This window comes from Pelophylax lessonae, assembly GCF_965119305.1.
Source record: "Pelophylax lessonae genome assembly, chromosome: 1".
Lineage (NCBI taxonomy): Eukaryota > Metazoa > Chordata > Amphibia > Anura > Ranidae > Pelophylax > Pelophylax lessonae.
In genome coordinates, this window is record NC_138768.1 from 361,190,926 (window position 1) to 361,216,300 (window position 25,375).

The 25,375-nt window shown below is 43.6% G+C and overlaps 1 protein-coding gene across 5 annotated transcripts in view; it reads left to right on the forward strand.

Moving 5' to 3' along the window:
* PRUNE2 (prune homolog 2 with BCH domain) overlaps positions 1–25,375 on the forward strand; it is a 452,865-nt gene that overhangs the window by 279,471 nt on the left and 148,019 nt on the right. For 2 of the 5 annotated variants that reach the window (XM_082264013.1, XM_082264015.1), the window contains exon 1: positions 20,808–21,012. The exons of 1 other annotated variant lie outside the window; for it this stretch is intronic. The gene's annotated coding sequence lies outside the window, so the exon portion shown is untranslated. Of the gene's footprint in view, positions 1–20,807; positions 21,013–25,375 lie in introns of those variants that run through there. 2 more of the 5 variants (XR_014225511.1, XM_082264014.1) reach the window with 2 other exon arrangements.

The following is a 25,375-nucleotide window of genomic DNA, read 5'->3' on the forward strand; positions in this document are numbered from 1 at the left end:
AGGGCACACCCCCCGCTTATGTATACAAAATGTGCTCTGGCACCTATGCATATCGGCACAACTCAAGCGACATGGTATGAATGAACCCTTTATTGTGATTGCTGGCCATCTGATTCAAGATTGTGCACTGAGCATTTGCCTGCCACATGATTCCAGGTGACCCAGCTTGGTGCCACTTCACCCTCTGACTTCTCTGCTCTGGTTTACTCTGGGGTACACTCTGGTGTACCATTTGAAGTTTGCTGTGTCCCCCTACAATTCAGATTCTTCTTCAGTGTCTGCATGCCTTGATATAGACTGAAGAGAGCTATACATAGCAATAAATTCCTCCATCCACCATAACTAGCATTGTATTTAAGCAGTCACATCACCTACGGCTACATCAGTACTGAAACAGTGACTTCATCTTAGAGGATTCAGTCACTGTTTAGCTGACAATTTTGCATCCAGCTCCTTTGATTTTTCAGTCAAGTTTTACTGAGTAAGTTGGTGCCAACAGGGACAACCATAGCTCAAATTTTTGCCTATTCAACAGGAATTGGCCACAATTCCAGCCATCTATGAACAGCTTCAGGTATCTTGTATATTTAGCAGGGGTTTTGGCCATGCACTATAGCATTCAGTGGGTGCTAGTACACATTCTTGCTGACCAAGCTTGAACTTTACCTACCCATACCCCTGCTGTGTTTTCTTGCTACATGTTTTCCCTTGTCTATGGTTTAGATGTTTAACCCCACCAATGGCCTCTGGCTGCACTTAGCATTCCCATTTCTGTCTCACTCTGTGGCACCATCTCAGACTGGTTGGATATGACTTTTGGCATGTCCTGGATCACAAACATGCCTAATTACTGGTATATCACCTTAGACCAACTAGCGGCTGGTTGTCATCATTGAAGCTATCCTAGTTCATTCTTGAATTGTACCACCAGAACCCACCACCAGGTTTTCATCAGAGTGAGGACCAGATATTTTCTGAGGCTGCACTTTTGCAAGAGCCTATTTTCATCCTGCTGGTGGCTCTGATCAAATCTATGTTGGCAAGAAAATAAACTGAGGAAAGTAAAATATTTAAAGAAAACGTGATGAAAAAAATACTGACCACTCCTGAAAATGTTAATTGCCTGGCCATTATATAGCCGTTTCTATACTTGAATATGCAATATCTCACGGAAGTGAGTACACCCCTCACATTTTTGTAAATATTATATTATATCTTTTCATGTGACAACACTGAAGAAATTACACTTTGCTACAATGTAAAGTAGTGAGTGTACAGCTTGTATAACAGTGTAAATATGCTGTCCCCTCAAAATTACTACACTCACAGCCATGTCTAATCTGCTGACAACAAAAGTGAGTACACCCCTAAGTCAAAATGTCCAAATTGAGCACCCAATTTTCAAAGAAAAATGGGTGCCCTTGGGGTGGGACTTTATATGAGGCATGTACACTCAGTGACCATAGTATTGAAATGGTAAAAGATGACAAATTTTATTGATGCAATCATATATACATGGTAACAGCGACGATAAAACAGCACAATGGGCATATAGCATGTAAACAATGCAAATAAATAACAAATAGATATCATGGGTTGCACTCATATATTGTAATAACTCGACGCGTTTCGTGAGTCTTGAATATGCTCACTCATCAGGAGTATATATGAGATAAAATGTATCTATAAATAAACAATAAACAACATGTTAGTAGGTATAATTGATGAGTGTGATGTTACAGCATCCGTATGTAAACAGAGATGAAAAAATCGCACTCACATATAACCCAAAGACAAATGATGGATACATGCTCCCACCCGACGGGGGCTGCCATAGTCTAACCCGGGAGCTGATAGGACTTGAACCGATGGCGAACATGGCGGGGAGACAGGTGAGGAAACAGGGTTGGGAAAAAGTGAGGCTTCTGCTTGATGGTGAAGCATGAGCTGGAAATGAATAAATAGGCATCTCAATGGAGTAAAAAACTAAATTGTCAGTATCGCGTATTGATATCCAAAAAAGTCAAAATGAGTATAAATATATAGAAGTATGCGAAATAAATCAATCCAAGCAAATGATGTATAAAAAAGGGGCAAAGCTAGTTCAAAGGTTGAGCAATTGGAGTACTGTGTCACATTGAAGTGATAAACAATGAATGAATGTGTAAAGATATAAGAAAAAGTGTGTGGGATGTGACGAAAAGAGGGAGCAAAAGTGAAGGGAGTATACATAGGGGGCAATGTGGAGCCCAAAAGAAATAGTGGTAAGTGGTGATGGAAAGAACATGGGGTGAATAATGAATCCACTGGGTAATAAGTGAGAAGTGACAAGGAGGATGCACCTCAAAGGTGGTGGACAAAACCACCACTTCCTTCACTTCCTTCATGGCTGCCACCTCACTTTCCTTTCTCTCCTTGGTTCTCTCCATGACGCTTCTCTTCACACGATCTTCTTAGTTTTGTCCACCACCTTTGAGGTGCATCCTCCTTGTCACTTCTCACTGACAATTTAGTTTTTTACTCCATTGAGATGCCTATTTATTCATTTCCAGCTCATGCTTCACCATCAAGCAGAAGCCTCACTTTTTCTCAACCCTGTTTCCTCACCTGTCTCCCCGCCGTGTTCGCCATCGGTTCAAGTCCTGTCAGCTCCCGGGTTAGACTATGGCAGCCCCCGTCGGGTGGGAGCACGTATCCATCATTTGTCTTTGGGTTATATGTGAGTGCGATTTTTCCATCTCTGTTTACATACGGATGCTGTAACATCACACTCATCAATTATACCTACTAACATGTTGTTTATTGTTTATTTATAGATACATTTTATCTCATATATACTCCTGATGAGTGAGCATATTCAAGACTCACGAAACGCGTCGAGTTATTACAATATATGAGTGCAACCCATGATATCTATTTGTTATTTATTTGCATTGTTTACATGCTATATGCCCATTGTGCTGTTTTATCGTTGCTGTTACCATGTATATATGATTGCATCAATAAAATTTATCATCTTTTACCATTTCAATACTATGGTCACTGAGTGTACATGCCTCATATAAAGTCCCACCCCAAGGGCACCCTTTTTTCTTTGCAAATTGATTCGGGATGGAGGTATATACATGGGACCGTGGAAGACCATTCCCTTTATTTTAATTGAGCACCCAATTAGCCATTTTCCCTCCCCGGTGTCATGTGACTCCTTAGTGTTACAAGGTCTCAGGTGTGAATGGGGAGCAGGTGTGGTAAATTTGGTGTTATCGCTCTCACTCTCTCATACTGGTCACTGGAAATTCAACATGGCACCTCATGGCTAAGAACTCTCTGAGGATCTGAAAAAAAGAATTGTTGCTCTACATAAAGATGGCCTAGACTATAAGAAGATTGCAAAGACCCTGAAACTGAGCTGCAGCATGGTGACCAAGATCATACAGTGGTTTAACAGGACAGGTTCCACTCAGAACAGGCCTCGCCATGGTCGACCAAATAAGTTGAGTGCACCTGCTCAGCATCATATCCAGAGGTTGTCTTTGGGAAATTGACGTATGAGTGCTGCCAGCATTGCTGCAGAGGTTGAAGGGGTGGGGGGACAGCCTGTCAGTGCTCAGACCATACGCCGCACACTGCATCAAATTGGTCTGCATGGCTGTCATCCCAGAAGGAAGCCTCTTCTAAAGATGCTGCACAAGAAAGCCCTCAAATAGTTTGCTGAAGACAAGCAGACTAAGGACATAGATTACTGGAACCATGTCCTGTGGTCTGATGAGACGAAGATAAACTTATTTGGTTCAGATGGTGTCAAGCGTGTTTGGTGGCAACCAGGTGAGGAGTACAAAGACAAGTGTGTCTTGCCTACAGTCAAACATAGTGGTGGGAGTGTCATGGTCTGGAGCTGCATGAGTGCGTCCGGCACTTGGCAGCTACAGTTCAGGGACCATGAATGCCAACATTTACTGTGACTTAATGAAGCAGAACATTATTTCCTCCCTTTAGCGACTGGGCAGTAGGGCAGTTATCAAACATTATGATAGCCCCAAACACCTCCAAGACAACCATTGCCTTGCTAAAGAAGATGAGGGTAAAGGTGATGGACTGGCCAATCGTGTCTCCAGACCTAAACCCTATTAAGCATGTGTGGGGCATCTTCAAACGGAAGGTGGAGGAGCGCAAGGTCTCTAACATCCACCAGCTCCGTGATATCATCATGGAGGAGTGGAGGAGGACTCCAGTGGCAACCTGTGAAGCTCTGGTGAACTCCATGCCCAAGAGGGTTAAGGCAGTGCTGGAAAATAATGGGGGCCACACAAAATATTGACACTTTGGGCCCAATTTGGACATTTTTACTTAGAGGTATACTCACTTTTGTTGTCAGCAGATTAGACATGGCTGTGAGTGTAGTAATTTTGAGGGGACAGCAAATTTACACTGTTATACAAGCTGTACACTCGCTACTTTACATTATAGCTAAGTGTAATTTCTTCAGTACTTTCCCATGAAAAGATATAATAAAATATTTACAAAAATGTGAGGGGTGTACTCACTTTTGTGAGCTAGTGTACTTCTGAATTAATTCTACATGAAACAGGTAACTAGCATTTCCAGATGAAGGTCAGCAAAGAAAGCCTACATCATATTTTCTTTCAGTAATCAACAATTTGATTTTGATTGAGCTGTAACTCATTAACAATGCCTCTGATATAGCTTGGTATCAGGGCAGGCGCTCCGACTAGGCACACTAGGCAGCCGCCGAGGGCACACTGCTGGCCAGACTTTGCAGAATTGCTGACTGCCTGATTCAAATTGTGTCACTTACTGTGAGTGACCCGTGCCATGCACCATCTGGAATGGATCTCATCATCATCCGGAGGACCGGACCACATCCGATCCGACTCTGTGGCCGCTGCGCACACTCTCTCTCTGCTGCGGAGCCCACACAGCACTGGTTGCTAGAGCTGCTTGGAGTCTAGCAACCAGTGAAGTCACTCCTTCCTCCTCGGCTCCTCCACGCCGCCGCCTCCCTGGCCCCGCCTACTCCAGTTTGGCTCCGCCCCCACTCCACCCACTTTTAGCGCGGTTAGCACCTGCAGCAAGTGAGGAGTAGGACTGACAACTGAGGAGAGAACTCGAGGACGACTCAGAGGAGTAAAGAAGAATCAGGATCAGATCAGACAGGCTCCTTAGGAGTTAGGAGGACTGGAGACTGGAGTTTAAGGTACAATCTAAATTTTGATGAAAACTCCGAAGTAACTACTTATCAGATGAAATGATGAGGCTGCCGCTGAATATGGGCACTGTGGTGTGATATGGTCTGGACTCACTTTTGGTGTGATTGGAGTACTGCTGGTGTGAATATGGCACGCTGATGTGATGTGGGCACCTCCAATCAGATATGTTCACTTCTGTTGTCATACAGGTACCTCTGCTGTGACATGGGCCATGTCACAGCAGAGGTACCTGTATGACATGACAACAGAAGTGACCATATGTGATTGGAGGTGGCCACATCACATCAGCGTGCCATATTCACACCAGGCCAGCAGTACTCGAATCACACCAGAAGTGTCCAGACCATACCACACTGCAGTGCCCATATTATGCTAGACTAGTCTAGCACACATCATGGTGACATTGAACACTGATGTCAGCAGCGGCAGCCTCATCATCTGATAAGTTACTTCTGTGACTAGGGGTGCACATATTACACCAGATGAGCCTAAAATCACACTAGGGGTGCCCAAATTATGTACTAGCAGTGCCGATAACATATCATCATAGATTTTCATATCATACTAGCAGTGCCCATATCACACTGGAGGAGCCCATATCACATAAAGTGCTCATATCACACAAGAGGTGCTCTTTTCTTTCACCCCCGCTGGCATCCCCTGGCCCATAGTACATTAAAGTAGTTAGTTTCATACCAGTGGTGCCCATATCACACTGTAGCTGCCCATTTCACACCATAGTTGCACATATAACACCAGAAGTGCCCATATGACACCAGAGGTACCCATATCACACCACTGGTGCCTATATCAAACCAAAGGTGCCCATATGACACCAGTGGTGCACATATCACATTGGAGGTGCCCATGTGGCACACCTCTTGTGTGATATGAGCACTTTATGTGACATGGGCTCCTCCAGTGTGATATGGGGACCGCTAGTATAATATGAAAATCTATGATGATATGTTATCGGCGCGGGTGGGGGGGGGCATAAGTAGCTGGTCTTGCCTAGGGCGCAAAAAAGTTTAGCACCTGCCCTGCTTGGTATTAACTATTTTTCTTGGATTATTGCTTTTCTTCCTTTATTGTGCTATGGGGGTTGAATATTCATATAACGTTGATATATAGGCCTTAGCAATTTTAATCCAGTATAGTGAGCACAAAGTCTGGTGTGACTTCCATTTGCCTCCTGCAGTGTAACACATTCCCTTTGCATAGAGTTGATCAGGTTGTTGATTGTAGCCTATGGAATGTTGGTCCACTCCTCTTTAATGACTGTGCGAAGTTGCTGGATATTGGCAGGATATGGAACATGCTGTTGTATAGCCCGATCCAGAGCATCCCAAACATGCTCAATGGATGACATGTCTGGTGAGTATGCTGGCCATGCAAGAACTGGGATGTTTTCAGCTTCCAGGAATTATGTACAGATCCTTGCAACATGGGTCCATGCATTATCATGCTGCAACATGAGGTGATGGTCATGGATGAATGGCACAACAATGGGCCTCAGGATCTCATCACAGTATCTCTGTACATTCAAAATGCCATCAATAAAATTTTAACACAGTATATTTCTGTGCGTTAGTGCACGTTTAATGCAGTATATTTCTGTGCGTTAGTACACATTTAACACAGTATATTTCTGTGCGTTAGTGCAGTTTTACTGCAGTATATTGTAGTGTGTGGGTGGAGTGTGTCTGTGTAGTGAGTACTCAGGTTAAAGTGCCCCAAACACCACTTTTCATTGATTAAAATGCATCCACGTACACATTTCCACATCTTTACCACATTTTGTTAATAAGCAGCCCCCCCCCCATCCTGTCTAGGAAGGCAACAAGGAGAGACAGACATTCCCATTGCACTGTGAGGGGGCCAGCAGCGTATGCGTCCACAGGCAAAGGTGGACGTGGTCAGTCCTCAGGCAGGGCATCATTTCCTATGTTTAGTCGTGTTACCCGTGCTATCCAGCCACAGCATGCAGAAGAGGTGGTGGATTGGCTTACTAAGCCACCCTCATCCTCTGTCACCCAAGCAGAGACTAGTGCGCAGTCCACTGCAGCCACAGCTATTCCTGCCATAGCCCCAGCCTCAGGCATGGAGGAGTCAGCTTGAGATATTTTAATACAGCATTAGCCACTTGCTCCTTGACCATGAAAAGCCATTACTTAATTCAGATGTTGGTTCTGAGGTTGAGGAAGGTAGGAACATGAGCCTACAGGGAAAGGAGAACACTGGTACACAAATTGGCAGTAATTTTCCCCCAGCCGCAGCGTATTGCCAAGTTGCCTCCAGTGGTAATGAGGATGGAGGAGATAATGAGGTCACTGACGCAACTTGGGTGCCGGATAGAGCAGAGGCGGAAAGTGAGGGTGAGGCACAACGAGGCAGCCATCATGGAAGAATAGAGAGAAGCCACCATATTCCATCACATTGTGGAGCTGTTATCTCCCGCCACCTTTCCCACAGCTCAGCTGTCTGAGCCTCATTTAGCACATGTGCAGTTGATCGCAGTGTTGCAATTTGCAAACTTTGTCTCAAGCACATCAAGCATGGCAAAAACACCACATGCTTGACAAGGCATTTAACCTCCCGCCACTCAGCCCATTGGCAAGAGCATCTTAAAGCCACACAAAAGGGATGCAATTCTGTTCCTCCTCCTGCTATACCTTATGACCTCTCAGCAGCCTCCACTGACAGGGATGATAGTGCAGGGTTTCCAGGGCCTTGCAGCACATCTGGCAGTAGCACACCACCAGCTGTAGAATATAGCCGGCAAATTTCTCTGCCCCACCTTCTGCAGCGAACAAAAAGAAATACAGTCACTGCCACCCACATGCACAGCATCTAAATGCAAGCTTGTCAAAGCTGCTGGCTTTACAACTTCTGCCTTTCCATCTGGTGGATTCTGCCCCCTTCTGTTAATTTGCAGAATGTGCTGTACCACAATGGCAGGTTCCCTGTCGCTATTTCTTCTCATGTAAGGCTATTCCAGCTCTGTACCATCACGTGGAAGGCAATGATGTGGCATCGTTGGGAAAGGCAGGTACACGTTACTGCTGACACATGGTCCAGCAAGCATGGTCAGGAATGCTGTATTTCACAGCGCACTGGGTAACTCTGCTTGCAATCCGGAAGGATGCAGGACAGGGCTCGGTGCTGCAGCTTGTTGTGCTGCCACATCTCCATACATCTAGATTAGTCAGCTCTACCCCCTTCTACTCCTCCTCTACCATGCCCTCCTCTGCTGAATTGTCCTATGAGCCACATTTACCCCCTAAGTGTTCAAAGGGCTATTCAATGAGCCAAGATAAAAGGTGCCATGCAGTGCTTCAGTTGGTGTGTCTAGGGGACAGGAATCACACTGGAGCAGTGATTCTTGCATCTCTGCAGGGCAGGCCCAGAGGTGGTTTACACCATGCCAGCTGGAGCCAGGAATGGTTGTGTGCAATAATGGGGACATGTCCTCAATTTGGTGGTGCAGCATTTCCTAAATAGGTACCCAGGGTTGGAAGATCTGCTAAAAGCAGGCCAGAAGAGTCTGTAGCCTTTCAGGCGGTCATAAATTCCACCTGCCCGTAAACCGCCTGACCTGTGACATGCCCACCAGGTGGAACTCCACTTTGGCAATGCTGCAGCGGCTTCACATACAGTAGAGGGCCGTCAATGAGTACCTGTGTGAGTATGGCACAGCGACAGCCTCAGGCCAGCTCTGCTTTTTTCCCCCACGCCAATGGCTGCTGATAAAGGATGCAAGCATTGTACTGTCACCATTTGAGGAGGCCACATGGATGGTGAGCCATGAAAATGCATGCATCAATGACACAATCCCTGTTGTGTTCCTGCTAGAGAAGACTCTGCGTGACATTATGGACAGGACACTTGAGTCAGAGCAGCGGGAGGAAGAGGAGTACTTTCTTTCCTCTAAAGGCCCGCTATATGCAGACACCATTCTTCCTAGACCACATAACGTACAAGAGGAGAGGGAGAAGGAGGAGTAGCATTCTGGCAGTTTTGGAGGCATTGAAGCACAGAAAGAAATACGTCAAACCTTAAGAGATGGTTTTCTATCCCCAGAACCCTTGGGAGTATTACGTGGCTGGGAAGAGGCAGTTCCAGATACTGTAATCCTCAGTGACCCAGAGGAGTCTGCTTCTCATGCCTCCGCAAACTTGTGACGCATGGGCTCCCTCATGCATCAAAGCCTGCGAAAGGACCCAAGAATACGTGGCATCAAGGAGAAGGATCACTATTGGTTGGCAACCCTCCTTGATCACTGTTACAAGGGGAAAGTCTCTGAAATCATCCTGTCCTCACAGAGGGTGCAGAAGATTAAATCTTTTGAGGAAACTTTAAAGAGGAGTTTATCTAATGCTTTTCCCAACTATGGTAGGGTACAGTGTCCTGGAAAACATAGTTCTGAGGCTTCTAATGGTGAGACTTCTAGTGGTGAGGAGTGATGGAGAAGGGGGCTGCTTAAGTGATGCATTTCACAATTTTTTTATTCCTTGCCACCCAGGGCTCTCAGCTTCCACATCTCATCAGCAGCATCTGCATCATATGGTGGACAATTATCTAGGGGCGAAAACAGAGATGGAGAGCTTTCCAGTTGACGATCCACTCGGTTACTGGGTCATGAAAATAGACCATTGGCCAGAACTTGCCCAGTAAACAATTGAGCTGCTGGGCTGCCCTGCATCCAGCATTCTTTCTGAATGGGCATTCAGTGCTGCTGGAGGTTTTGTTACTGATAATAGAACGCATCTGTCCACAGACTCTGTGGACCATCTGACATTTATCAAAATGTATCATTCCCGGATTACCAGCAGCTATGAAGCCCCTGATGCCGATGTCACTGATTAAGTGTTTTTGGGATGTGGAATATCTGCAAGACTTCTAGGCTGCCTAGTGTTGTGGGTGTTGATTTCATCTGAATTATTTTTGTTTTTGTTGTAGGTTTCATGGGCACAATTAACACCCAAAGACCAATTTTTCCGCATTGGTTTGACAGGTGCATATCATTTAAATTTTTGACAGCATGGCCAATTCTGGCTTTCTCCGTATAGGGTTACGGCGTGAAGGCACCTTTGCCACCCAAAGACCCATTTTTCTGCACCTGTTACTTCTATTCACAGTCTGCGGAAGAGATGCCAAAATTTTGCCAAAAAATCTCTAATCTTGTTCCCAGTGCTTATAATGTGGCTTCATCATACAAACTAGCTCCCTAAGCCGTTGTTTACAAAATAAAGAAAGCTTGCAGGGAAAATAGAATTTTTTGGCTTTTTAAATGCAATTATTTCTGCAGCAGTTTCTATACACCGTACAGATGTGCCACTTTACAGATAGAGTAAGGCAGGGATCCTCAAACTACGGCCCTCCAGCTGTTGCAGAACTAAACATCCCATGAGGCCTTGTAAAACTCTGACATTCTCAGACATGACTAGGAATGATGGGAATTGTAGTTGAGGGCCATAATTTGAAGACCCCTGGACTAAGGGGACTCCCCAGGCACTATGTTGAAAGGAATTTTTCATTTGTATTGTTATTTGTATGCTTTCACTTTAAAGCGGTAGTATCCCCGTACAGAAAAAAAAAAAAAACCCTGCAAGACAATGGCATAATGTGCTAGTATGCATCACATAATAGCACATTATGGAATACTTACCTTAGAATGAAGCCCTGACACAGTAGCCCGGACACCGCTAAGAGAGCTGTAATGTTCCCTCTGCGTTTCTTCCGGGTTTGGCATGTCCGGCGCTATGAGTGGCCGGAGCCGCGATGACGTCACTCCCGCGCAAGTGCGTGGGAGTTCACTTTCCAGCAAGGACCGGTCCGCCGGACCTTCAGAGCGAATGCGCCGCTGGTGTCAGCGGCTGCATGCAGGGTGTATATCTCCTAAACAGTGCAGGTTTAGGAGATATTAATCTTACCTACAGGTAAGCCTTATTATAGGCTTACCTGTAGGTAATGGTATCTGTAAAGGGAGCGCTGATAAATGAATCAATTAAAAAAGCTGCAACTAAAATCCGATTACCCAGTGAGGATAATTAACTGTACAAATGATTAAAATGTGTAGTGCGCTAATTCTGTGAAACTTATAAACATAAATATGTAAACAATAGTGACACCAATATCATAAATAAATAGGATGAGATCTAAAACATAAAAGTCCATAAAGTTCATAAAAGGTCCATATATGCAACAGTTCACATAAGTCCTTGAATGAAGAGATCCCAATACCAAACAAGTGATTTCAATGAAAACAAATGAGGGAAAGGTGTTTCAAGGTGCTTGTTTAAAGTGTAGGTATTCCCCTTACCAGACGGGTGAAAAATAAGGTGCAATATATCTCCAAACGAAAAGATGCGTGCAGTGATATAGATCCCTGACGCGTTTCCTCCGAGCGGACTTCTACTGAGACAAGAGGACTGTCTCAGTAGAAGTCCGCTCGGAGGAAACGCGTCAGAGAGGAGGCGCGCCGTCACTAACTACATCCGCGGTCCGCACTGCAGGCGGCCACGGATCTATAGGGTTCCAGCAAGCTTATTATATCGTCTTAACTGTAAGTGCATCTTTGATTATCAGCAATAAAAGTTATAAGGATAATGCACTATTAGTCCCCCCTTGTTTATTTTTGGGAAATCACCTGCGAACACCTGGGTGAAGTTTCACTTCCAAGGGACAACAGGGAGCCGCAAGCTTGGGGGACGGTCATTACAATTGGGCTGAAAGATATCCAGAAGTTATCCATACACCTTAACTTTTATGTCATCTGGTAAGAGTCTTATGTACTCTCAAACCGGCCATGAGGTGGGCAGAGCTGGGCTATCTACAGAGCTGGGCTATCTATATCACTGCACGCATCTTTTCATTTAGAGATATATTGCACCTTATTTTTCACCCGTCTGGTAAGGGGAATACCTGCACTTTAACCACTTGCCGACCGCCGCACGACTATCTACGTCGGCGGTCAGCCCCTCACAGGCAAACTAACGTAGGGCTACGTTGCTTGCTTGTGAGGGTCTAGGGAGCGAGCGCGCGCCCCCGGAGGCGCGCTCCCGCGTGGTCACGGACCCCCCCGCGCGTGTGACCAGCGGACCCGATGTCCGCCGGCCACTCGGCGATCGGCGGGGGAGAGGGAGAATGTCAGGCAGCTTGTGTAAACAAACTGCCTGTCATTCTCCTCGCTGCAAAGACACTGATAAAACGGATCTAGTATGTAGATCCGTTGATCAGTGTCCTTACAGCTAGAGCCACAGCCAATCACAGTAGAAACCACGCCCCTAGGGACACACACAGCCCCTCCCTTCCAAATAAAGTTAACCCCTTCACTACCAGTGTATTTTTACAGTAACAGTGCATATGTATAGCACTGATTACTGTAGAAATGTCACTGGTAACCCCAAAAGTGTCAAAAATGTCAGTCAAGGGTCCGATCTGTCCGCCGCAATGTCGCAGTACCGCAAAAAAAATCGCAGATCGCCGCCATTACGCGTTAAAAAAAAAACAACAAAAATGACAAAAATCTTTCCCTTTGTTAGTAAACACGATAACTTTTGCGCAAACCAATCAAAATACGCTTTTTGCGATTTTTTTTACCAAACATAGGTAGCATAAAACAAATTGGCCGAAAATTTTTAAAAATTTTGATTTTTACATTTTTTTTTGGGGGAATTTCATATAAAAAAATTTGAAAAATATTGCTATTTTTGCAAAATTGACGCTCTTTTTTTTGTTTATAGCGCGTGATCAAAAAATCGCACAGGTGATCAAATACCACCAAAAGAAAGCTCTGTTTGTGGGAAAAAAAGGACGTCAAATTCGTTTAGGTACAGCGTCGCACGACCGCGCAATTGTGCGTTAAATTCACGCAGTGCCGAATCGCAAAATACCCCCTGGTCGGAATGGGGGTAAAATCTTCCGGGGCTTAAGTGGTTAAACAAGCACCTTGAAACACCTTTCCCTCATTTGTTTTTATTGAAATCACTTGTTTGGTATTGGGATCTCTTCATTCAAGGACTTATGCGAACTGTTGCATATATGGACCTTTTATGAACTTTATGGACTTTTATGTTTTAGATCTCATCCTATTTATTTATGATATTGGTGTCACTATTGTTTACATATTTATGTTTATAAGTTTCACAGAATTAGCGCATTACACATTTTAATCATTTACCTGTAGGTAATAGTTAAATAGGGGAGTATGCTACCGCTTTAAGCATTAGTAGATCACTGCTCATTTAAAAATGACATTTTTTACCACCTTTTTTTTATTGATACATGTCCCCGAGGGCAGTATCCAGACCCCATACCCATTGTATGCCCAATTACTTGCATATAAGTCCTCAAAATGGGCACTTTTGATTTTTACAGTTCGAGTTCCATAGACCTCAGAGGGGTTTCTTATTGAGTTTCGAACTTTTGCGATGTTCGAAAGTTCTAGTGCGAACTGAACAGAGGGTCGTTCGGCCCATCCCTACTTGTGATCGTTGCACGATGGCCTTGGTCTTCTCTCTGACAGGAGCCTCTTGTCCGGCCCCCCGACTGGCCCTGGGTCCTCAGGCAGTGCCCGAATGGTCAGTTTGCCTCTGGCCCCAACTGATAATTACAAACAAAAATAATAAGCAAGAGCAAAGAAAAAAAATTGATCTCAGAACAGAAAAGAAAGAGAGAAAGAAGAAAAAGGGTTGAGAGTTACCCTAAGACCAGATCATTAAAATTACCATATCATTCAGAAGGTGGCAAATAGTGCAGCCAATGATTCCATGTCTTCTCAAATTTAGTCTGTTTGTCTTTAACCACTTGCCGACTGCCTAACGCCGATCTACGTCGGCAGTCAGCCCCTCACAGGCAAAGCGACGTAGGTCTACGTCGCTAGCCTGTGAGGGTGTGGGGAGCGAGAGCGCGCCGCCGGAGGCGCGGTCACGCACCCCCCCGCGCGTGTGACCGGCGGACCCAATGTCCGCCGGTCACTCGGCGATCGGCGGGGGAGAGGGAGAAAGTCAGGCGGCTTGTGTAAACAAGCTGCCTGTCATTCTCCCCTGTGTATGAAGGATGATCATACGGTTCTACTATGTAGAACCGTTGATCACTGTTCATACATCTGAAGCCACAGCCAATCACAGTAGAAAGCACGCCCTTAGGGACACACATAGCCCCTCCCTTTCAAAAAAAGTTAACCCCTTCACTGCCGGTGTATTTTTACAGTAACAGTGCATATGTATAGCACTGATTACTGTAGAAATGTCACTGGTAACCCCAAAAGTGTCAAAAATGTCAGTCAAGGGTCCGATCTGTCCACCACAATGTCGCAGTACCGCAAAAAAAATCGCAGATCGCCGCCATTACGCGTTAAAAAAAAAACAACAAAAATGACAAAAATCTTTCCCTTTGTTAGTAAACGCGATAACTTTTGTGCAAACCAATCAAAATACGTTTTTTGCGATTTTTTTTTACCAAACATAGGTAGCATAAAACAAATTGCCCGAAAATGTTAAAAAATTTTGATTTTAACATTTTTTTGGGGGGAATTTCATATAAAAAAAAATGTGAAAAATATTGCTATTTTTGCAAAATGTACGCTCTTTTTTTGTTCATAGCGCATGATCAAAAAATCGCACAGGTGATCAAATACCACCAAAAGAAAGCTCTGTTTGTGGGAAAAAAAGGACGCCAAATTAGTTTAGATACAGCGTCGCACGACCGTGCAATTGTCCGTTAAATTCACGCAGAGCCGAATCGCAAAATACCCCCTGGTCAGGAAGGGGGTAAAATCTTCCAGGGCTTAAGTGGTTAAAAAGGCTAGAAATTTTTTTCGTGCAGCATAAACCAGAACAGTTTATTTTTCCATCATGGCTATGTCAACAACTGCAGACTTCCATGCCCTCGCAAAAGTCCTTTTAGCCACTAGAAAGAAATAAAGAGCTAGAGACTGTGCCCTCCATACGCTCATTCAAAAGTGTGATTTTCACATTTGTAACTGTATGAAATAAAGTAAGGACCCTGATCCAAAGCCATCTAACTCTGAAATAAGTCCACCGCACATGGAACATGGTACCCTCCTGTCTGCAGTCCCGGAAGCAGGGGATGCATCTGGGTAAATGTTGGCTATCCTGGAGGGGACCATGTTCCAGCGGGATAGCCCCTCATAATTTGCTTCAACCAAAGTCGTGTTAAGTATATCAGAGGGTATTCTAGCCATCCAGGTGGATCAACTCTCAGATGGTATCTCCTCCCCTAGATCTATCTCCCATGCCATTGGTAGGGCAATTTGTCTGGAGAAGGAGAGAAAAAGAAACACAACACGGAGATGCCTCCCCGTAGAGTGGGATTACCACATACATCTGGTTTCAGCTTCTACATTTATAAATGTTCCACCTAATGTTAAGCAGTTTTCGAACTTACCAATGAGTGTTATGTATCAGTGCAATATACGTATAAGTGACCTTCAGAAAGAACTTGGTACCATATTATTAGCTGGCTGAGGATGCCTGAAAAACAAATAGTTTTGAACAATTTAACACAATAAATAACAAATACAGCATCAGTGTAACTTTATCTGATGGGTACTCCCAGGCACCTCATACTGTACCTCTGTAATTGAGCATGTGCTACATTTATCTCCTGTAACAACCAATCAAAATTGTGTTTCAGCAAATCTGACTACCGCATACTGAATTCAATTATTGTTAAATAGTTTGGTAGGAAATTTTATTTAGCAGCTAGACCATCCATTTCAAATAAAAAATCCTGATACCTGGTCTATTTGGCTTTAATTTTATAAATTTGAAATACTTACTGTAAAATATAGAGTCTTCTAGTGCTCCTTGAATTTGGTGCCCGACTTTTAAATTTATAAGGCTCAATTCACACCTGAGCATACTGGAATTGTTGGCGGAATCGCGGGGATCTGCCAGCGAATGCAGAATTGCGGCAAAATACAGGACGCGTTTGCGATGTCATTATTTCTTAATAGCGCTTCAAATGCGGTGTGATTATGCAGTGATTGTCTTGTGACAAAATGCAATAAAATCGTATCAAAGATCCCGGCTCTGTGCCAAAATTTGGTACATGAGCTTTGTTGAAGCGTTTTTGGAGCGGAGGGAGGCCCATTCAAATGAATGGTGCCGCTCCAAAAAACACACTACAAAAACACGCAAAAAATGCGGTGCAGCGGGTGTCATTGCATTACACTTAGGTGTGAATAAAGCCTAAATGTTCCGCCTTCTAACATTGAGCAATTATTGACTTTACTAATTACTATTTTATAAATAGAACTGATTCATTGTGTCATTATGATGTCAGGCTTAATTCTGATTTTCTGTATTTACTTTCATTGTAACATCACCTGGCAGCTGTTCTTTAGTCATTTATACATTTTATCTGTTACTAAAAATACACTCTTCGATTTGTTTCCAGCTAATTGTTAGTTGTAAATCAAAGATAGAAAATGTCACTTTTTTTATTGGAGACAAAATGTCCAGGTGTGTTTTGCACTTCCTAAAAGTGATTTTAACCAGTTCTATATCGGAATGATTTGCCCCCTAATGAACAGGCCATTTTTTGCGATTCGTCAGTGCATTATTTTAACGGAAAATTGCGCAGTCGTGCGACACTGTACCAAAATAAAACTGATGTTCTTTTTTCCCCCACAAATAGAGCTTTCTTTTGGTGCTATTTGATCACCTCCGCAATTTTTATTTTTTGTGCTATACACAAAAAAAGAGCGACAATTCTGGAAAAAAAAAAGTATCTTTTTCACATTCTGCTATATAACATTCCCCCAAAAAAATTTCAAATCAAAATTTTTCATCCTTTTAGGCCAATTTGTATTCTGCTACATATTTTGGTAAAAAAAAAAAAATTGCAATAAGCGTATTTTGATTGGCTTGTGCAAAAGTTATTGCGCCCAAAAACTAGGGGAAAGATTTGTCATTTTTATTTATTTTTACTAGTAATGGCGGTGATCTGTGATTTTTAGCTGGACCGTGACATTGCGGCAGACAGATTGGACCCCTAACTGACATTTTTGACACTTTTGGGGGGACCAGTGACATTACTACAGTAATCAGTGCTAAAAATATACACTGTTACTGTAATAATGACATTGGCACCGAAGGGGTTAACACAGTGGTGATCAAAGGGTTAAGTGTGAGCCTAGGGAAGTGTTTTCTAACTGTATGAGAGTTGGGCTTGTGAAATGACCATAGAGACCTTTGATCCTATATAGAAGGATCACAGACGCTCTGTGATCATTTCAGAGAGAAGAACGGTCAGCTGTGTTTACAACAGCTGACCATCCTTCTCTCCCAGCGGGTAACGATCGCGGGTGCCCGCTGCCTAGTGGGGGCAGGAGCGCGCCGCTGGCAGTGCACGCTCGCCCCCTAGCACCATTCCTGCGACCAACGTAGCCCTATGTCATTTTGCGCAGCCGAGCCAGCCTAAAAAACTAGTTAAAAAAGTGGTTAAAGTCTCATTTAAAAATAAAAATAAAAAATAACAAAGATGTTATATTTACCTCCTCTGTGTAGTTGGTTTTACCTCCTCTTATCGGGTCCCTCCCTGCTGTCAAGTGCCTCCACAGCAAGCAGCTTGCTAAGGGGGCACCCAAGCCGAGTCACAGCTCCCTGTGTCCATTCAGACAGGGGGCCGTGACCCGGCCCCGCCCCCTCCTTTTCCCATGATTGGCTGACTGACTTAGATTGACAGGAGCGGGAGCCATTTGAGCCATGCTGCTGTTTCAGCCAATTAGGAGGGGAGTCCAGGGCAGCTGAGACATTCCTTCAACATCGCTGGATAGAGATGGGCTCATGTAAGTATTAGGGGGACTGAGGGGGGGGGGGGGAGGCTGCTGCACACAGAAGGTTGTTTTATCTTAATGCATAGAATGTATTTAGAAAAAAAACCTTCAGCCTTTACAACCACTTTAAGCCCCGGTTCACACTTATGCGATGCGGGAAGGCTGCGAATTCGCAGCCTGTTCCCGCATCGCAAATGCACCCCTGGCAGTTCACACTGCCATATGCGATACGCTGGGGGTGTCAATGTAATCTTAACGACAACCCCAGTTTGATCGCATATCGCAGTGCGATCTTACAGTTCGCACAGGATCGGATCGCACAAGTGTGTACCACTGTGCTATCCGATCCTGATGCGGCTGTAAAAAAGGGTCCTGTGCGTCTTTGCTGCGGGTGCGGTGTGAATTTAGCCATACAAAGTGTATGGCTAAACTCGCACCGCACAGCCGATCGCATGTAATGAAGGAGCAGTGCGCTCCGACATTACATGCGAACGCCGCAGCCCCACTAGTGTGAACCGGCACTAAGGCCTTGTTCACACTTGCTCAAAATGCTGAAGCTGAACAAATGCACCTATAGGGGTAATGTGTGATGTTCATCATTAAAGGCAAGTTAAATACGCTTTCCAAACGCCCTATGCATATTTGACACACATTAACCACTTCAATACTGGGCACTTTCACCCCCTTCCTGCCCAGGCCAATTTTCATCTTTTAGTGCTGTTGCATTTTGAATGACAATTGCGCGGTCATGCAACACTGTACCTAAACCAAATTTATGTCATTTTTCCCCACAAATAGAGCGTTCTTTTGGTAGTATTTGATCACCGCAAGGTTTTTTCTTCTTTTCTAAACAAATAAAAAAAAGACTGTGAAGTTGGCACTAATATGCGGCACTGATAGGAAGCACTGATAGGCAGCACTGATGGGCACTGATATGTGGCACTAATAGGTAGCACTGATATGCAGCATTGGTGGGCACTGATAGGCAGCACTGCTGGACACTGATAGACGGCATTGATGGGCACTGATAGGTGGCACTGATGGGCACTGATAGGCGGCACTGATGGGCACTGATAGGTGGCACTGATGGGTGGCACTGATAGGCACCAATGGGCATTGATAGGTGGCACTGGTGGGCAATAATGGGCGCTGGTTGGCGGTACTGATAGATGGCAATGATGAGCACTGGTGGGCAGCAATAATGAGGAGGGCACTGGCGGGCAGCACTGATGGGGAGGGCACTGGCCATCCCTGGTGGCCATGGTGGGCATACCTGGGGTCATGGGTGGGCATCCCTGGTGGTTCTAGTGGCACCCCCCCCCTAGGGTCTGCACTGGTAATCAATGATCTGATTACCAGTGCAGACCCTCCCCCTGTCAGGCACGAACTAAGGAAAGCCGATCAACGGCTCTTCCTGTGTATTATGTGACCAGCTGTGATTGGTCATAGCTGGTCACATGGTAAAGAGCCTACGTCAGTAGGCTCTTTACCGAGATCGGAGATGCGGTGTGTCAGAGTGACACGCCGCATCACCGACCGCCGCTCTGTGCGCCCCCCACCCACGTATAATACTTTGCGCCATCTAATTAATCCATGCATTTTAAAAACGTAATGGCTAACTTTTTTTTTTTTTATGTGCTTGTTTTACCTTCCTTGTTATTCTTCTTCACTTCATATGTACCCCGCCACGGTGAGATATGTCCTTTCCCCGATTGCTTTGGGCCCTTCTCCTTTCCCCCGCTGCCTCCTGGGACCTATGTGTGTCCCAGAAGATGACAGGACTACTCAAGCACAGCACGACTCGCGCATGCGCAGTAGGAACCCGGCTGTGAAGCCTGAAGGCTTCACAGCTGGTTGCAATGCCGGTGCCTGCTCCCGAAGGTAATGAACAAATCTGCTTAGGGTGCTGACATTGCGGGCTCCCTGGACAGGTAAGTGTCCTTATATTAAAAGTTAGTAGCTACAGTGTTTGTAGCTGCTGAGTTTTAATTTTTGTTTGTACAGGCTGGAACTTCTCTTTAAGGTTTTTTTTTACCCTAATGCATTCTATTCATTAAGGTGAAAAACCTTCTGTGCTTTAGCTCCCCCCCCTTTGTCTTACTTGAGCCTATGTGCACAAGCTAAGCGGCTCCTGCCGCTGTGTCTCTCCTCATTTGACAGACTGATAGCAGCGGAGCAATAGGCTCCCGCTGCTGTCAATCAAATCCGGTGACTGGAGCTGGGGGGGGTGTAACATTAGTCAATGGACGCAGCAGCGGGACTTGGGAGCGAGCACGCACGGGTGCCCCCAGGGAAAGCAGCATGACACCAGATGAAGAGGAGGGGCCTGGAGCACCGGTGGGAAACCTCAAAAGTAGAGGATTGGGGGCTGCTCTGTGCAAAATCAGAGCAGGTAAGTATAGGCATGTTTATTATTTTTATACTGATATATTTATGTTATATATTTTTTTTTTTTAAGAAAGGAAGCTTTATAATCACTTTAACTTATTTGTCATTTTATTTAAATCAACACAAACAATTATTATTCTAATTCATTTTCTAATATTCACATATTCATTTAGTCTAACTCTAATAGCTAAATAAAAAATAATGACAATAGTCCAGTTTTTTTTATTTATTTACTGAATATATTTTATGAACATAAAGATTTTAACATACGCTCATCACAAGTATTATTTATTAAACCGAATATAAATCAACAGACAAACTTCTATAAAAGCAGCGTCAGTTTCTGTGACCCCCGCCATTCTTGTCTTCTCCTATTGATTCTCCTTAAATGATTCTTCAGATCACTGCATCTGCTTCACACTGCGTTCAGTTGAGAGCAGGTGATCAGCTCTATTTAGATGTACCACAGGTCATGTGACCAGAACATGGTGGAACGCTGCATTCCATGCAAAACAAAGAGGGATGCTGAGACTACAGTAAGCATCTTTACAAAGACGCTGCGGGAAGGGAGCTATTTCAAGCATTTGCAAGGTAAATGCGTTTACAAAAGCGATCCTGCAATTGTAAACCTTAAACAAGCTTTTATGTAAAAAAGAAGCAGAGACAGGGACAGAGCCAGCTGTAAGCAAGGCGGATGGAAAGCACCATGGCTTTAGCTAAAGCATCCAGGCAGCTGTATGCTAATACCTAGCAGAATTGTGTGGCTTGTTTTACAGTCATGCTCTGATTTATATTATGTGTTTTGTTAGGATATTATATTTCTATGCTGATAAGACTTAATCTATATGTTTTCTGCTTGCTTGCTTTGTAGATTGATTCTATTTTTAGCAGCAGCTATGTGAATCCTATATATAGTACTGCTGTCTGTATTGGAGAGAAAAAGAAGCTTGTTCTGTTGTTTTAACGTACATCCAATGTTTTATTACATGCATTTAAGGCACATTTGAAGATAGCTGTGGTTTTCTAATTACAATTCACTTTCTCCTATTTGCATCCACTGTGTCACATGCTCCTATTTGCATCTTTAAAGATGCGACAGTAAGAATGGTACGAGTATAAAAAAAAAAATTGGAAGGCGACGTTAAAAATGTATCCAGGCTCTAAACATAGTTTTATAAATACAGAGGGGCAGATGGTACGACTGATTATTGTTCTGTAAAGTATAACCCTTGCTGCTATGGTGAATGCTACGCTGTGGCCTGAGAACTGGGAACGTGTTCGAGCCTTCCCCTGTTTGTGCTACCCCTCCTCCAAATGCAGCCTTCAAATACTGTAATGGCTTAAAGGGGGGAGAGTGTAAGTGCAGCTGGCTCATCGTGTATATCAATGACCCCTATCATTACCATAAACATTTACAGGCTTGTAAAGTGCGATCTAAAGAGACAATGAAACCTTCTGTATATGACTATTAGAAATTAGAGTTCTGTCCTAAGAAAGGGCGCATAAAACAGATTTTTATATTTTTACAAAGAGAAATAGACGGAAATTTAAATTTATAAATAAAGCCCTAGTGTTGCGTTAATAAAGTGCTTCCAATGTATAAATAAATAAATGCAAATAAATAAATAATCATGTGCTAATCTTCAAATTAATCATATAAATATATAAAAGTGCTGGATTATCAGGTGTTAAAAAATCAGGCAAAATTGTGACCAAAATTGTGACCAAAATTGTGACCAAAATTGTGAAATTTAAATATATACAGTAAACCCGCCTCCATTGCGGGGGTTACGTTCCGGACCCAGCTGCGAAAAGTGAAAATCCGGGAAATAGAAAAACCCTATTAAAATGCATTGTAGGCATGTTTATTTTACTGTCACTGTACGTGTAAAAGCATTTTAAGGTCTTTAAACACACTTTTAAAACCAGTAGAAACTCATTTAAACACATAAAAGATACTGAGAGACATAGCAAGAGCTATGGAAAACACAAAAATATTTCATTTTTAATGATTTATATAGTACAATAACATTACAAAAAAAAACACAATATACAGGGACCGCAAAAACTGAACCGCAATGGAGCGGGGGTTTACTGTAAAGTGCCAAAATTCATATATCATTTCAAATATTTCATATAATTAGGTAAACAACATACACAAAAATTGACAATAGTGCTGTGAACGATCACCTCCATGATTGAATAAATAATCCACTTAAAAGTGAAAAGAGTGATCAAATAAACAGTTCACTTTCAAAGTGAAAAAGTGTATCAGAGCAAATCCTCCGTGGTGAATCGCACCTTGGTGAATCGCACCTTCGCCTCAAACACCCTGTGTGAATGGGTCCTCACCTCAGCTCCAGTGACCAAGCAATTAACCACTTAAGCCCCGGAGGATTTTCCTGCTCAAAGACCAGGCCCTATTTTGTGATTCGGCACTGTGTGATTTTAACAGACAATTGCATGGTCATGCGACACTGTACCCAAATTCAATTAATGTCCTTTTTTCCCCACAAATAGAGCTTTCTTTTGGTGGTATTTGATCACCTGTGCGATTTTTTACTTTTTGTGCTATAAACAAAAAAAGAGCGACAATTTTAAAAAAATAACAATATTTTTCACATTTTTTATATGAAATTCCCCCAAAAAAACATGTAAAAATAATTTTTTTTAACATTTTAGGCCAATTTGTTTTCTGCTACATATTTTTGGTAAAAAAATTGCAATAAGCGTATTTTGATTGGTTTGCGCAAAAGTTATTGCGTTTACTAACTAAGGAAAATATTCATGTCATTTTTATTGTTTTTTTTTTAACTAGTAATGGCGGCAATCTGTGATTTTTTTTGCGGGACTGCGACATTGTGATGGACAGATCGGACCCCTGACTAACATTTTTGACACTTTTGGGGGTACCAGTGACATTACTACAGTAATCAGTTCTATAAATATGCACTGTTACTGTAAAAATGACACTGGCAGGGAAGGGGTTAACTTTATTAGTGATCAAGGGGTTAAGTGTGTCCCTAGGGGCGTGATTCTAACTGTAAAGGGGCGTGGCTAGTGATGTAACCACAGAGACATACGATCCTACATAGCAGGATCGTATGATCTCTGCAGTTAGATCAGGGAGAAGGACAGGCAGCTTTGTTTACATTAGCCGCCTGCCTTTCTCCCTCTCCATCGGGAGATCGCGGGTGACCGGTGGACATTGGAGCCACCGGTCACTCGCGCGGACATGTCAGGGAATGAGCGGGGGCGGGAGCCCGCCTTCGGCGGCGCGCGCTCGCCCCCTAGAGGCTCGTAGGCGACTGACGTAGCCCTGCGTTGGTTTGCCTGTACGCGGCTGACTGCCGCAGTAAATAGTCATGCGGCGGTCGGCAAGTGGTTAAGCCTGATCTAATGTGCAGTTTACCCTTTCCAGGTCACCTCTCTTGGATCAAAGTTGGTCAATCGATCCCCCCAGATGAGGATCCTACTCTGGATGGATTCCCCTTTGATTGATCGGTATGCCAAAAAAAAAAAAAAATCTCCAATAGTGGTTACATTTTTTAAAACTCCACTTTATTAAAAATCAAGGATGTACTCACATAATCAAGGTGCTACAGTGCAGCAAATTTTAAAAGCCTTCCATAGTATAAACGATTTTTCATGACAATGGGATCTGAATGATCAGCCTTTCTGTTTGCTGCCTCTGAATGTGTGCAGCTGCTGTCCTAGCTCCCCCCTACGCGTGACGACACAGGGACACGTGTCTTTTTATGATTATTTCGATTTGAAATTTAAATTTAGTTTGATCAATATAGAAAAGAAAACCAAACAAATGTAATTGCTTTAGCATTTGTTTTATTTTTTTGCCCAAGCCGTAAGCTTTAAAAAGGATTAAAGTAAATTTATACCATGACTGGATAACATTTTTTTTTCATGAATCAAAAAAAAAAAAGTGACCTTCTTTTTGAAAGTTCATCAGTTTTTACCTTTTCCCGGCCTTTTGTTGCATCTCAGTATTGCTGATCTCCTTCAGCCACTTTCTTTCTGCATTCACTTGCACCATTGTTGGCTGCACATCATTGGTTTGGACTTTCTTTCTGATGGTGACAACAGCGGACTATGCCAATATGTGTTAACATAGCCGCTTAACGCTTGGTTCACACCTACAGGTGTGCCTGAGCATGGGCCCATTTCTGTGCATTTTTCTAGTGTTCCTGCACATTGCATGTAGGGCAGATCTTTTATTTCAGAAGCGCAAAAAAAGAAGTTCTTGTCCAAAAGCATGCAGCATCAACCTGCTTGGTCTTATAGCACCATGCGGTTTGGTGCACGTGAAAACGCATACATTTGGAGATGTATGAGGGTGCCATTAAGAATTACGCATAGATGTGAACCTAGCCTAATAGTCTTCATCTATGGTGCAATTGACAGAGTGACAATGCAGGAACATAATTGGGAGACAGTTGTCACCCAATAACAGGAAGTAACTAAATAAAAACCTTTATGTACAGTAGATGTACTAGCAGATTGCGATACAATAATTATGGCCATAAATGGATTGAAATTCGTCTGGTTCAGGAGAAATAAAGTCAGCCTATCAATCGACCCCTGTACCACTAGCCTGTTGAACAATTTCCATATGATCAGCACTGCCAGCTATAGACGGCAGTGCTGATCAATGTATTCTAATAGTAGGAAAGTCTCCCCGCTGCCAGAATACAATAATTCAGCAGGAGAGATGTCCCTATCCACGTTGAGTGTGTGAATGGGGGAATCAAATCATTTTCTTTCATTCAACAAGCTGGTTGAACTAAAAATACAGATTGTATGGCTGAACTCGCATCGGATTCGGACAGAACACGCACAGGACCCTTTTTTGGATCTGCAGCAGAATCTGATCGCATGGTAGTTCACACCAATGCGATCCGATCCATGTCCGAACTGTCAGTTCGCACTGCGATATACG